The sequence below is a fragment of the Homalodisca vitripennis genome, unplaced genomic scaffold (genome assembly GCF_021130785.1).
Source record: "Homalodisca vitripennis isolate AUS2020 unplaced genomic scaffold, UT_GWSS_2.1 ScUCBcl_2340;HRSCAF=6996, whole genome shotgun sequence".
NCBI lineage: Eukaryota > Metazoa > Arthropoda > Insecta > Hemiptera > Cicadellidae > Homalodisca > Homalodisca vitripennis.
In genome coordinates this window covers 53,558-66,026 of record NW_025778467.1, presented here as the reverse complement: position 1 = coordinate 66,026, position 12,469 = coordinate 53,558, and positions in this window count along the sequence as shown.

Here is a 12,469-nt window from a genome sequence, read left to right as displayed (position 1 = left end):
TTTAGTTCATTAAACATTTTAATAGGATCTTCTAATTGAATCATTACAACAACATCAAATGGATTAATTCCTTTACTAACACCGCTAATTCTTTTTCCTTTAAAATCTAAGGCATTTTTAACATTCGGATCATGTAAATCAACAATATCGATGTTTTCTGATAATTTTAGAGGTTTCAAAATTTGTTCTTTAACAACAACATCATGTTTGTCAATACCAGGTCGAACACCGACAATTCTTTTCTTATTAGCCAAACTAACATAATTCTTTTCAACTTTGATCGCTTCAGTAATTTCATCAGCTTTTTCGATATGAGACATTAAATTGGTAAATAATTTTTTTACACCATCATCAACTTCTTTTTCCAATGTTTTTATTTTATCAGCAACTTCATTTGAACTCATGAAATTTGCAAGTTTGTTATCATATTCTGCTTTAAAATCTTTAATCTCGACAGCAAACATATCTGAATCTGGAAGGGTTTGTAATAAATTTTCTAACTTGTTATCAAACTCATTTCTCAAACTATCAAAATTGAAACTATTATCTACATTTTGAATAGTTTGTGTTCCAAATACGTCAAAAATATTTTGTGAATCCATATTTATTAAGCAATAATTTGTTAACAACTTCTTTAAAATCTTTACCATTACTCAGTTCATTCAAAACAAAAACACATAAATGACCACAAATTGGGGGATCTTTATAGTCTTGAATCTGAGAATCATTGTAGTAGACGCTTGATTTTTTCAAATATTTAATCAATTCTATAGGTGGTTTGTCCTCAATTCTTCCATACGAATCAAAATAACATGTATTCTTATCATTTTTATAATAACAAACCCAATGCGTTCCACTTCCCATAACCGAGTATAAATTCACAATTCCACATTCAAATTTCTTAACTTTTTCAGGTAATGTATCTCTCATGAAGATTCCTCTAAAATGTTTAATATTTTTGCAGATTTCTTCCAATTCCCCGAATGTTAAAGGTTTAAATTTTTTTTTCAATGTTTGATTTCACGTAATTCAAAGTTTTTTCATCTAATCCAGATCCTGTAACATCTTCCAACTCTTTATCTAACCAATTTAAAATGTTTCGAACAACAGGAATTACATCCTTTTTAACGATTGGAGCAGCTTTACGAACATAAGGAACAACATTTTTAACAACTGGAATATTTTCTCCAAAATCTAATAAATCTTTCAAAAGTCCACCATTTTTAAGTTCTTTCAACTGATTATAAGAAAATTCTATTCTGGTTCCTTTATTGTTTTTCTTATGTTTTTCGAGTTTATTGTATTGTCTATTTGTTAAAAATATCTTATCTTCGCCATTTTTTAGTTGATCTATTTTAAATTGAATACTAACGGGTATTTTCTTCTTAAAAGCGGATTTTATTTTTTCTTTCTGATTTTTGCTGAAGTTTACGTTCACCTCCATTTATATAGTTAAAATTTCAAGTTCTCTTCGATTCCCATTCCTAGTTTTCTCTTCAAAAACATTGCTCCAGCTGTTGGAAGCGCAACAAATCTTTCACCTAAACTAGCATCTTTTGATAAAAATCTATCCATTGCCTTATCTTGCAAAACTTTATCTGCGATATGTCTGGAATTTGTGTCTCTATGTTTTGCATAAAAAATATCGTGTTCCATAGCAGCTTGATCTAATTTATTTATACCAGGATCTCCTCTTTTTAGTCTTTTTTCGAGTTTTGTGCCAGGCCCCAGATACTGATAAGTTGGTACGTGTAATTCAAAAGGTAAATTGTTGATAAAATCATTCAAAAGTCCACTACCCTCAATCATAGATGAACTTATTGCCGGCAAAACTCGTTTTAAATATTTAATTCCATCAGGTTTTTCAATCATTTCATCAAGTTTGTTCGAAATAAAATCTTTAATCGCTTTCTTTTCGTTCAAAAAATTGTTGTTTCCAGCCTTCTCTTGAGCATAAATATAATTAATAATTCCATCGAGTTTTGTCAAATCGTCGATATATCTGTACTCAATCTTATTATCACTGTATTTTCTCACACCTGATCCTTCGATTCGTTTTTTCCCAAATTGGTTTAATCAAATTGAGATATTTTTTACCTTTACTTGACTTTGGTTTCTTAGTTGATGGATCATTATTTTTGTAAATTGAATCAGATTTCCATAAAATTTCAGTATACTTTTTTCAAGTCTTCTTCAGAATATAAACCGTCTTTTGGAACATCAGTGCCTGTTAATAATCTCCATAAACCTTGAGTTCCTTCATATGTTTTTTCATTAATAATGATATCATTATGCTCAAAATTCACGGGCAAATTTCCAATCATAAAACTTTTCTTTTTTCTGTCCCAATACAAACCAAATTTATCATCCTTTGCTCTAGGAAGAAATTTTTTACCAATTTCACCAATTATTATATCCGTTGTTCCAGGACTTATTGGTTCAACTATGGTAGAGTCTTCAATGATTCGAGGTCTAAATGGTGTTGAAGATGGTAATTTTGGCAATTCAAACTCAGATTCTGGTATCGAAATATCAGCAAATTGTCGTACAACTGGAACCAAATTCATCAAATTTTGATTATCGCTTAAAACATTTTCAATTTTGCCCTCAACATTTTTTATTGCAGATGTTTACAGGTTGATTAATTTTTTGAATAAATTCTTGTTCTTTTTCATCAATTCGAATCTGTTCTTTAAATTCTTTGATTAATTTCTTTTCTATTTGATCAAGTTTTTTCGCTTCTTCAGAAGTTACGTTCGCCATTTATTTAGGAAAATTTTGAAACGTGGAACGTAAAAACGTGAACGTGGAACGTGAAACACGAACGTGAAACACGAACGTGAAACGTAAACACGAACGTGAAACATGAACGTGAAACATGAACGTGAAACATGAACGTGAAACATGAACGTGAACGTGGAACGTGAACGTGGAACGTAAAAACGTGAAACATGAACGTGAAACATGAACGTGAACGTGGAACGTGAACGTGGAACGTAAAAAACGAGAACACGAAACGTAAACGTGAACGTAAAATCATGAAAACAACTAGATTATCACATGTTTATATTGGAAAATTTATTCAAATATTTACCATTTTTAGGCTTCAAAGTTAGATTAATAGTTAAAAATCCGTAGTCTTCCTTCCAAATTTTATCACAGAACTCAATAAAGTGGTTAAAACTCATATCAGATCCCACATAATTGTTATAAATCTTTCTCGAATAGTGATCATCTTGCTTAAAAATACACAACATATTCAGGTTATTTCTTATAACTTGTTTATCAACCTTTGAAAAGCATTGGGAAAGATAGATACAAGATATGTTTTTGTGACGAGACATTACGAAATACTCCTTAATAACGTCCTGATTTTCCAAAATACAATCATCAAAAACGATTAACGAATTGGGTTTACATTCGCTTAACGGAACTATGTCCTCAGAAGCATTATAAAAATGTGATATTTTTTTGTTTAAGTTTTTCTCAATATTTTCAAATCTTTCTTGTAATTTTTTATAGGCGTCTTGTTCTAAAGATTTACTAAAGACGTACAAATTGGAATAAGGAATCAACCTATTGTAGATGAAATTCAATAATAAAGTTGTTTTTCCACATCCACTTGAACCAACAATTAACAATCTGATTGGTTGATCTTTCTTATTTTCTTCAAACGTTTGAAGTTTTATCTGATCTTTTTGCTTTTAAAAATTTCTCCATTTAAATAGAAGATTTTCATCTTGAAGCAACGCTTGCGAAAATGAAGCTGTTCAAGTTGACTTCAGAAAGCTCTAAATTAGTTTTAAACTTGGAACATCCTATACACTTAGAGGAAGAATCAAATTATTTTATCGGTTTAAGCGGTTTTTATTCTGACAATTTTGTAATAAATATTAGTGAAAGTTCTCCTTATTGTATAGGATTTAGTGAGAAGAACATAACAAAATATTATGGTTTAAACAAAGGATATTATACCTTCGATCAAATAAAAAATTCCCTTAAAAATTATCTAAAAACATTCAAACAATCAGATAAATCTTTAAACTTTGACGAAAACAAGTTTGAAATGCAAAAAAATTATCTCTCTAATAAAATTCAAATAAAATCACCAGTAAGAATAATGTTTTCAGCAATTATTGTAGATTTATTAGGGTTTGTTCAAGAAACTATTGAGCCAAATCAGGTATATTTAGGAAATAAAACGCCAAAATTTAGACCGTTCGATGTAATTGAAGTACATTGTAATCTCGTTGAACCTAGTTTTGAAAATCATACCGAACATCTTCACAAAGAATCTGAAATTTTGTACACTTTTTTCCCAAATGTTGCTTATGGATCAAAAATCAGTGAAAAACCAAATGAAATCGATTATATTCCAATTAGAAAAAATATTAAAAGAATTCAAAAAATCGTTCTGACTATTCAAGACTCTGAAGGAAATCTATTAAATAATGAGAGTAAAACAACAATATATTTAAGATTGTCGAAAGAATGATGAATCAAGGGGGGGAACGAATCGTTCTTACCTTCAAATTTTCAAGAAAACAACTTTTGAATGTATAAATTACAAGAGTCTATCCCATAGACCCCTTAACAATCTTCATCCTGACCCTGTTTTTATCAATGAATCTGGACTTTATACTGAAATAAAAATTACTAGTTAAATTTTATTTCTATCTAAATGGAGTCAGTTGTAGACCTACTCAATAATCAACTAAAATTCAATAACAAACATATCTTTACGATTGTTGACGAAAAACAATGTGATCTGGTTTAAGGCTAAAGACGTAGCAAAAATTCTAGAATATGAAAATACTATGCAAACGATCAGAAATAAACGTTGACGAAGATGATAAAAACTTCTATTTTAATCTAAATATAAGGGGGGCTATAAATAGCTTACCTTCAAACTTCCAAAATAACACTGTTTTCGTTAATGAATCTGGACTTTATTCTTTAATTTTGAGATCGCATAAACCAGAAGCGAAATTGTTTAAAAATTGGGTTACGAAAGAAAGTATTACCTTCCATTAGAAAATATGGTGAGTACAAACTCAAAAACGAAAATAAGCAGTTAAAAGATGAAATAAAACAGTTACAAATTTCAGGTCAAATGAAATCCTTGAAAATAGAGAATCAAGAATTGCGAATGGAATTAATGAAGAGAGATATGGTATGTAAAAGATTTTGATAAGAAAAAACACCATGTTTTTGTGTTAATTAAGAAGAATCACATGTGGGAATATCCTTATTACGTTATCAGAGCTCAGAAACGAGAAATACCAAACCGATTAAAACATCTAAAAATAAAATATCCTGAATTAGAGATTTTGTTCATTGATGACGAACCAAATTCTATCAATCTGTATAACCAAATGAAAGAATCTTTGAATATTTTATACAACGGAAATCATTTTACTACAAATATGGCAGAATCTCGACTGATTTATAGAATATCTAAATTACACGATGAAAATGTTTCTAAATTTTACTAAAAACTCTCGATTTATTATATTTTGTTTGTAAATGTTTAGCATAACTAGGTAACCATTGTAGAATTCTTGTTTCATATTCACAAGGCATTTCGTTTTTATAACTTTCGCTGAAAATGTTTTTAGCACAATCTTTGCAAAAAGCATCTTTTCTATCTTTACTATACTGCCAGTTATTAAATTCAGAAATATTTTTAATTTCTTTACAAAAGTAACAATTTTTTTCTTCTAAAGTTAATTTGTCCATTTTAACGTATAATTCCTTACAATAACAGTCTTTTCTATTCTCTTCTTGACACTTTGTACATTTCTTTTGAGACTCCATTTATATAGAAAAAATTATTACACGATGAAAATGTTAAACTCTTGAATTATGATATTTTGTTTGTAAATGTTTTTGATAATTATTTAACCATTTTATAGTTCTTCCACATTCACATTGAGTATCTTCATAATATAATCTATGGTGATTCTTCTTTACACAATCTTTACAATATGAGTCTTTCTTATCTCTACTATAGTGATCACTATTAAACTCTGAAATTTTTTTAGTTTCTTTACATTTAAGACATTCTTTATCTTCCAAAGTTAATTTTTCTATTTTATCATATAATTCTTTATGATATTCCCTTTCACAATCTTTGCAATTATAATGCATTCCATCTTTCCTATTTTTATCTTTATAAAATTCATTTAAATCTTTAAATTCTTTGCACTTTGTACATTTCTTTTGATGCGCCATTTATATATAGAAAATTTATATTACAGTTTTGACTTCTTCAATTCATATTCATAAAACTTTCCGGTTATTTCTTCATTATTTAAATCTTTTATACTATAAGTTACAGGATCTGTGTTATTAATTTGATAAATCACAAAGATTTCTCTTGACCAATTGTTCTTATATTTGTTCGAAAATGTTTGTTTTTTTACTAACAATTCTTACATGATCATTGACTTTAAATTTAGTTTTCGTGTGAATTTCTGGTGGAACATACTTAAAAACCGACTCTAATAACTCTTTTTTCTGCATCTTTATCTACGTCTTTAGGCTTCATTTTGATTGTGCTATGAACAGTATCGTTATATTTCTTTACGATTTCTTGAAGAATATCGATCCATTTAAAGTTTTTATTAATCTCAAAAAGAACCTTCATTCTTTCATTTTGAGTTCTGTTATATCTCTCTACAATACTTGATTTCTCTTCGTTTTCAGTATGATAAATCTTAATGTTGTATTTTCTCAAAACTTCGTTAAATTCTTTATTTTTAAACTCTAAACCCTTATCTGTATGAAGTAGATTTGGTGGTTTGTGATTGATCTTTATCGCGTCTTTTACTATATCTTCGAAGGCTTTTGAAACATCTTTACCGTTTTTTCTTTTGATAGCTCTTGACCAAGCATATTTTGAGAAAGTATCAATAACATTTAACATATACTTAAATCCATCATTTTGATCTGAATAGTTAGACATTATAACTAAATCTGCTGCCCATAAATCGTCAATTCCTAATGTTATAATTTTTCTCTTTTTAAACTTCTTTCGTACCGGTGCATGAATTTCTCCAGCTTCAATCTCGATTTCTTCCTTATTCTTAGATTCTTTCTTTACTTGTTTTTCATAAGGATTCTTTATAAATTTACTCTTATTTGTCTTACATTTTGAACATTTTGCTGCAATTCTATACAATCCGTTTTGAGTTTGAACAATCTTAGAATCTATATTTTTCGTTTTCTTTTTACACTTGTGACAGTGAATTAAATCATCTTCCATTTACATATCAAAGTTTCCAAGTTTATTTAATTCGTCTAATATATCAGATTTTGCTTTATAGCCATACGGTACTGTATCGATCTTATTTTCTAGGACAATTCTCTTATCATCTTTAGCGTTCAGTGCCAGCTTGTTTATGGTAACAGTGTACAACTCATGTTTATAACTTTTGATGACTGTCATCTCCCTAAATTCTTCTTTATCTTCGAACAAACATCTCTTCAAGTTTTCGATATTTATTGTTTTATTTACAACGCTTCTCTTAATTCCTTTACACCTAACTGGGTTTTTATCTAGATATTTGTACGAGTACATCTTAGACCTTAAACCACAAAATTCTTCTAAAACTTCGCTATTTAACTCATCTTTGAATTTCCCTATTACCTTCTTATTTTTAGTAGTGAAACATTCATGATCTTTTGGATAATCACTTGTATCAAAGTCATCTATATTTTCTTTAATAATTTTAAAAGGATCTCGTTTCAATTCTAGAAAATAACTGTCTGTATCCATGTAACACAGATTCAAATCTGGATCAAACTTCTTTAATTTGTTATAATAAAACTCGTACATTAGCAATTTTGATAGGTCAAGAACTGAAAATCCTATGTAGATCGGTTTGTTAAATTTAACCTTTTGTTTATACATGTGACTCGCTATAACAGTTGTCGTCAAAGATAGTGAAGCTTTTGAAGTTCGTTTTCTTGGCCTGTTTCATTGAAAATTCTTCATTTCCAAGCTTAATATCACATCTGTTTCTCACATTTTCCATACTTTTTCCAAAAACTGAGTTGTTCATCAGCTTATAAAAGTCCTTTTCAAAGTCGCTTGTAGCTTTGGTTCTCATGTTTGTGTTAAAATCAATGTACTCTTTCATAAAAGGCTTTCTGATCGAATGCAATAACTCTATTCACATGTTTCAAAATCATACCTTGTTCCAAATAGAACTTCAAATTTCTCGAATGAACAACGTATTCAGTTTTATCCAGTAGAGTTGTGCAAAGTTTGTTTTTAAAATGTTCTGGAGCAAGAGGTAAATCCTTGTGATGTTCGTGTAAATTCGTTGGATATCCAAGATCAACTTCGAGAATATAGCCATAATCTTCGTCGCCAGTGAGTTCTAAAATTGTTTCTTGCCACTCTTCTTTTGTATACGTTTTAGGATCCATCCACTTGATATCGCCGTATGGTAAACTTTGCATGAGGCCATACCCATAAAGGTTATTAGCATCGAGATAGAGTAAATAGTTTTCGGGCTTTGTCTTATCAAAATCTTTTAAATATTTGTTATTTGCTTTCACATATCGTTTAATACACTGAGAAATGCCTCCGCGAATACCTTTTTCAATCATCAAATACATATTATAATCGTTAATTAGCTGAAGCTCAATTTTCGTTAATTTTAACATTGCGTCCCATGCGAGACTGGGAGCTGTTAGATAGTGTGCCGGATCGAGTTTATAGCAATTCAAACAAATATTTCTGAAATTTTCGAATATATCAGCAAGCAATAAAACATCTTGAATGTTGTACAAATCAGAGTAATTTCCTAGATTTTTCTCTTTTAATTTGTTCCAAACATTTAAGTAGTGTTGAAAATCTTTCTCAGATATGCTCTCGTCTGTCAAAAGTGAATAGAAATCTTGAATTCTCAATTCTTCTGTGTAATCAAGTTTTTCAATACTGTCGATAAATTCATAGGGAAATATGCCTTTTCCAGATAGAATTTTAAAGATTTCTTCTTCGTCATTTGGCTGTCTTTCTATTATCTCATTCAATATTTTTCCATCTTGTATAAAATGATTTGTATGTTTGAAGTCTTCTCTCTTTAGATTTTTAGCTAACTTTTCTATAGACGAGGCCATGAATCTGAACGTGTCTACAAACGAAAACTTGATGAATTTTCTTGGCTTATCACCTTCGAATTCATAGCCATATCCAGAATTTACAGAATAATTTATATATTTTTTCATCGGTGTTTGCAATCAAATCAACATTACCGTACTGTTTAGCCAATTCTTTTATGTACAAATGAGTATCGTAATTCGACATATTGTGGCAGAAAACGGGAATATTCTGAGGAAATTTCAAATTTAGATTGCAACATGCATGAGCTGCGCCTCGAAACTTGCCGGTTAAATGACAATGATCTCTCACTTTATTATAACTCTTATCTTTCCAACTATCAGGAGTAAAACCATACTGAATTGACCCAACATCATAAGCAGACCATTCACAGATATGACAAACGTTTGAATTTTGATACGAAATTTCTTCTTCTTCTGTCAATTTCATAGGTTTCATGTTCTTAGAATTATATTTTTTCGCTATGTATTTCGATAATTTATTGAGTTCTTCAAACAATTTTGTCGGGACGTTTTTCAAATCTTCTTCATTTTTGGCTCGATAACATATCGGTTTGTACATGCGATTGGTCACATTCGACACTAAATATAGAGTAAAACCATAAGGAATGTGCCTCTGAATCTTGGTTGTAGTCGATCTTTGTGGATTGTTCTTGCATGTCGGAATTTTTTCTAATATGCTCTCAAAGTCCATATAAATTACGTACGGATGGTTAAATTTCTTTTGATAATTAGTAAATTTAGTTGTTTGACCTGGAAATGGCATAATTGGCTTACAAACTTCATGATTTTTACAAATTTCTAAGTGATCTGTTAAATCTCCAGATTTGTAAAAATGGCTTAAACATCTTCTACACAAAAATTTTCTTTCTTTATGTTTAGACAACTGCGAAGAAACAAGCTTATTTAAATCGGTTATCAAAACATAATGAGATTTATCATCTTGTTTAACATACAATAAATCAATGTTTGTTTCAGCGTCATATTTTTCAGAAATTTGTAACGGAACAATGTTAATATTTTCATCAAAACTGTAGACATTGATAGACATTGTTGGATACTTATACTTGGAATTGTAGCTTCGTTTTTCAAATATTTGTATATCTTTCAGAGACATTGGATACTCAAAACCTGAAAATATTTCGTCATTCACAAATTTTTCGTATTGCTTTACACGTTCACAGTCTCTTTCTGGTTTTTCAATAGCACATCTTATTGAGTAAATAAAGCAAAAATCATCTCTATTTTTTATATTTATACAAGCTTTTTTATCTTTGATATTCTTTGGTAAATCGATGTATGATCCTGCATTCATCATTTCGTGTTTGTTAAGGCTCAAAACTAGTTGTTTACAACTTTTAAATGTCCATCCGGAACCTTTATTTGGATTATTCGTTTGTTCTCGATGTGTTAATTTATTAAATTGCTTAGTAATAAAGTCGTTTACGTCAAAGATTTCGTCTGCTTTGATAGTAAAATACATTAGACATGTTTGCGGTTCACCATTCACTAAAGTTCGTTCGTATTCACATTCCAAAGAGAGATAGCCCTTCATATTTTTAACATTTTCTTGAAATTTCTCGATTAAACTTTTAATTTCTGACCGCATAATTGAAAGATATTTGTAAATTGACATGGAATTGTCGTTCAAGTTTGTTAAAATGTATTGCTTGAAAAGACCGTGTATTGAGGATAAAACTTCTACATCAATGATATTTTCGGATTTTACTTTAAGAGTTTTATCAATTTCTTCGATCATTTCAGACTTGGTTTTATCGTTAGTACCGATAGCCAACTTTTCAGCTATTGAATGAAGTTTTTCATCATTAAATAGGTCGAGATTTTTCTTTTCAACTTTGAAATTTCTCTTTAATTCACGTAATTTCTCAATATTAAACATGTTTTCGTGATCGGCAATTTTATTTTCTCTAGCCCACTGTCTTAAATAATTTAGTTCATTATTGTAAATTTGCTTGTTTTTTTCATGACTTTTAGAATTATAATGGCGATCATAGTTTTTTCTTAAAATTTCTATTTTGCAGAACGGACATGATATTTTATCGCGCTCCATTTAGATAGAAAAATTTATTTAACTAAATGGTGCTTGTAAACCAACGATTGCGCCTCTCACGGCGTGATATCACTACGGATATGACGCATGCGAAGCGATTATCGTATTAAAGTACAGTATGTTTTTAGTAAAAATGTTTTTATTTTATTAAGATAAATCCTTTATTCGTAGCAGATTTGACAACATTTTACAAAGCACAGCTTAAGAAAGTAGAAGCTCTGATTCGGTTAATTTTTCATTCCACAGAGTAGATAGTAATGTACCGATCGCTTTTGGAGACGAACGACTGTAGATTCGGTTAATTTTTCATTGAGATTTGCTGTGTTATTTCTCAGCTTCCTTTATGGTACATTGAACAGTATTTTACATTGCTTTTCGGTCGGCTCCGAAAGTGCGCCAGGAACCCCATATTACTATCTACTATACTATATTCTGAAAATTGAAATCTACCCTATTCCTTAGGTATAAAAAGTGTCCTTAAACATAAAAGGACTAAAAACATCCGACAATGGACTGCCACCCAACGTTATAATATTTATTAATTGATACCTGACGAAAGGCATGAAGTCCAGACTAAAGAGAATGAACCGAGCGAGGTCACTGTTCAGGATCCAATGTCACAAACATGTCACCAATGTTAAATAAAGAATTGACCAGGAAACCTAAAATATTTAATCAAACAAACCTCAACCTGTAAAATTTGTACATGTCATTGAGGTCAAGGACAAAAACATAGGGCTGGAGGTTGCCGTTCTTTATCCTTCCTCATTGCAACCATTCTCTTCCTGTTCCAGATGATGTAGAGTGATACCACAGGAAAAGCCTAACAACTTTGGTTAACAGTCCATCGCCGCATTTTTTAGTTTTTTAATGTCTTAGGGCATTTCGTACACCTGAGGAGGGGGTAGATTTAAATCCTGGAAATGTAGTATTACATTTTGTTGTAACATATAACGATGACAAGTTTCTGAAATCGCACTAACCTTATAGATGATACTTTGGAAACTTGCTGCAATCATATCACCTTTCTGAATTGTAGCATGAATGAATAACACAACAAGGAAACTATCATTTTAACGTATATAGCTAATCAAATTTGGTTAAATAGTTTAAAAAAATTGTATATACATATTTCAATAAAATGTTAGTTTAACTGCCACAGCAATATGAGTACTGTGTATGGAAATATTTTCTATAGTAAGATGAAAGTTATCTATTCGTTCTATCACAGAGAGACTGCTGGCTAGAGGCGGCTCTTTCACTGGA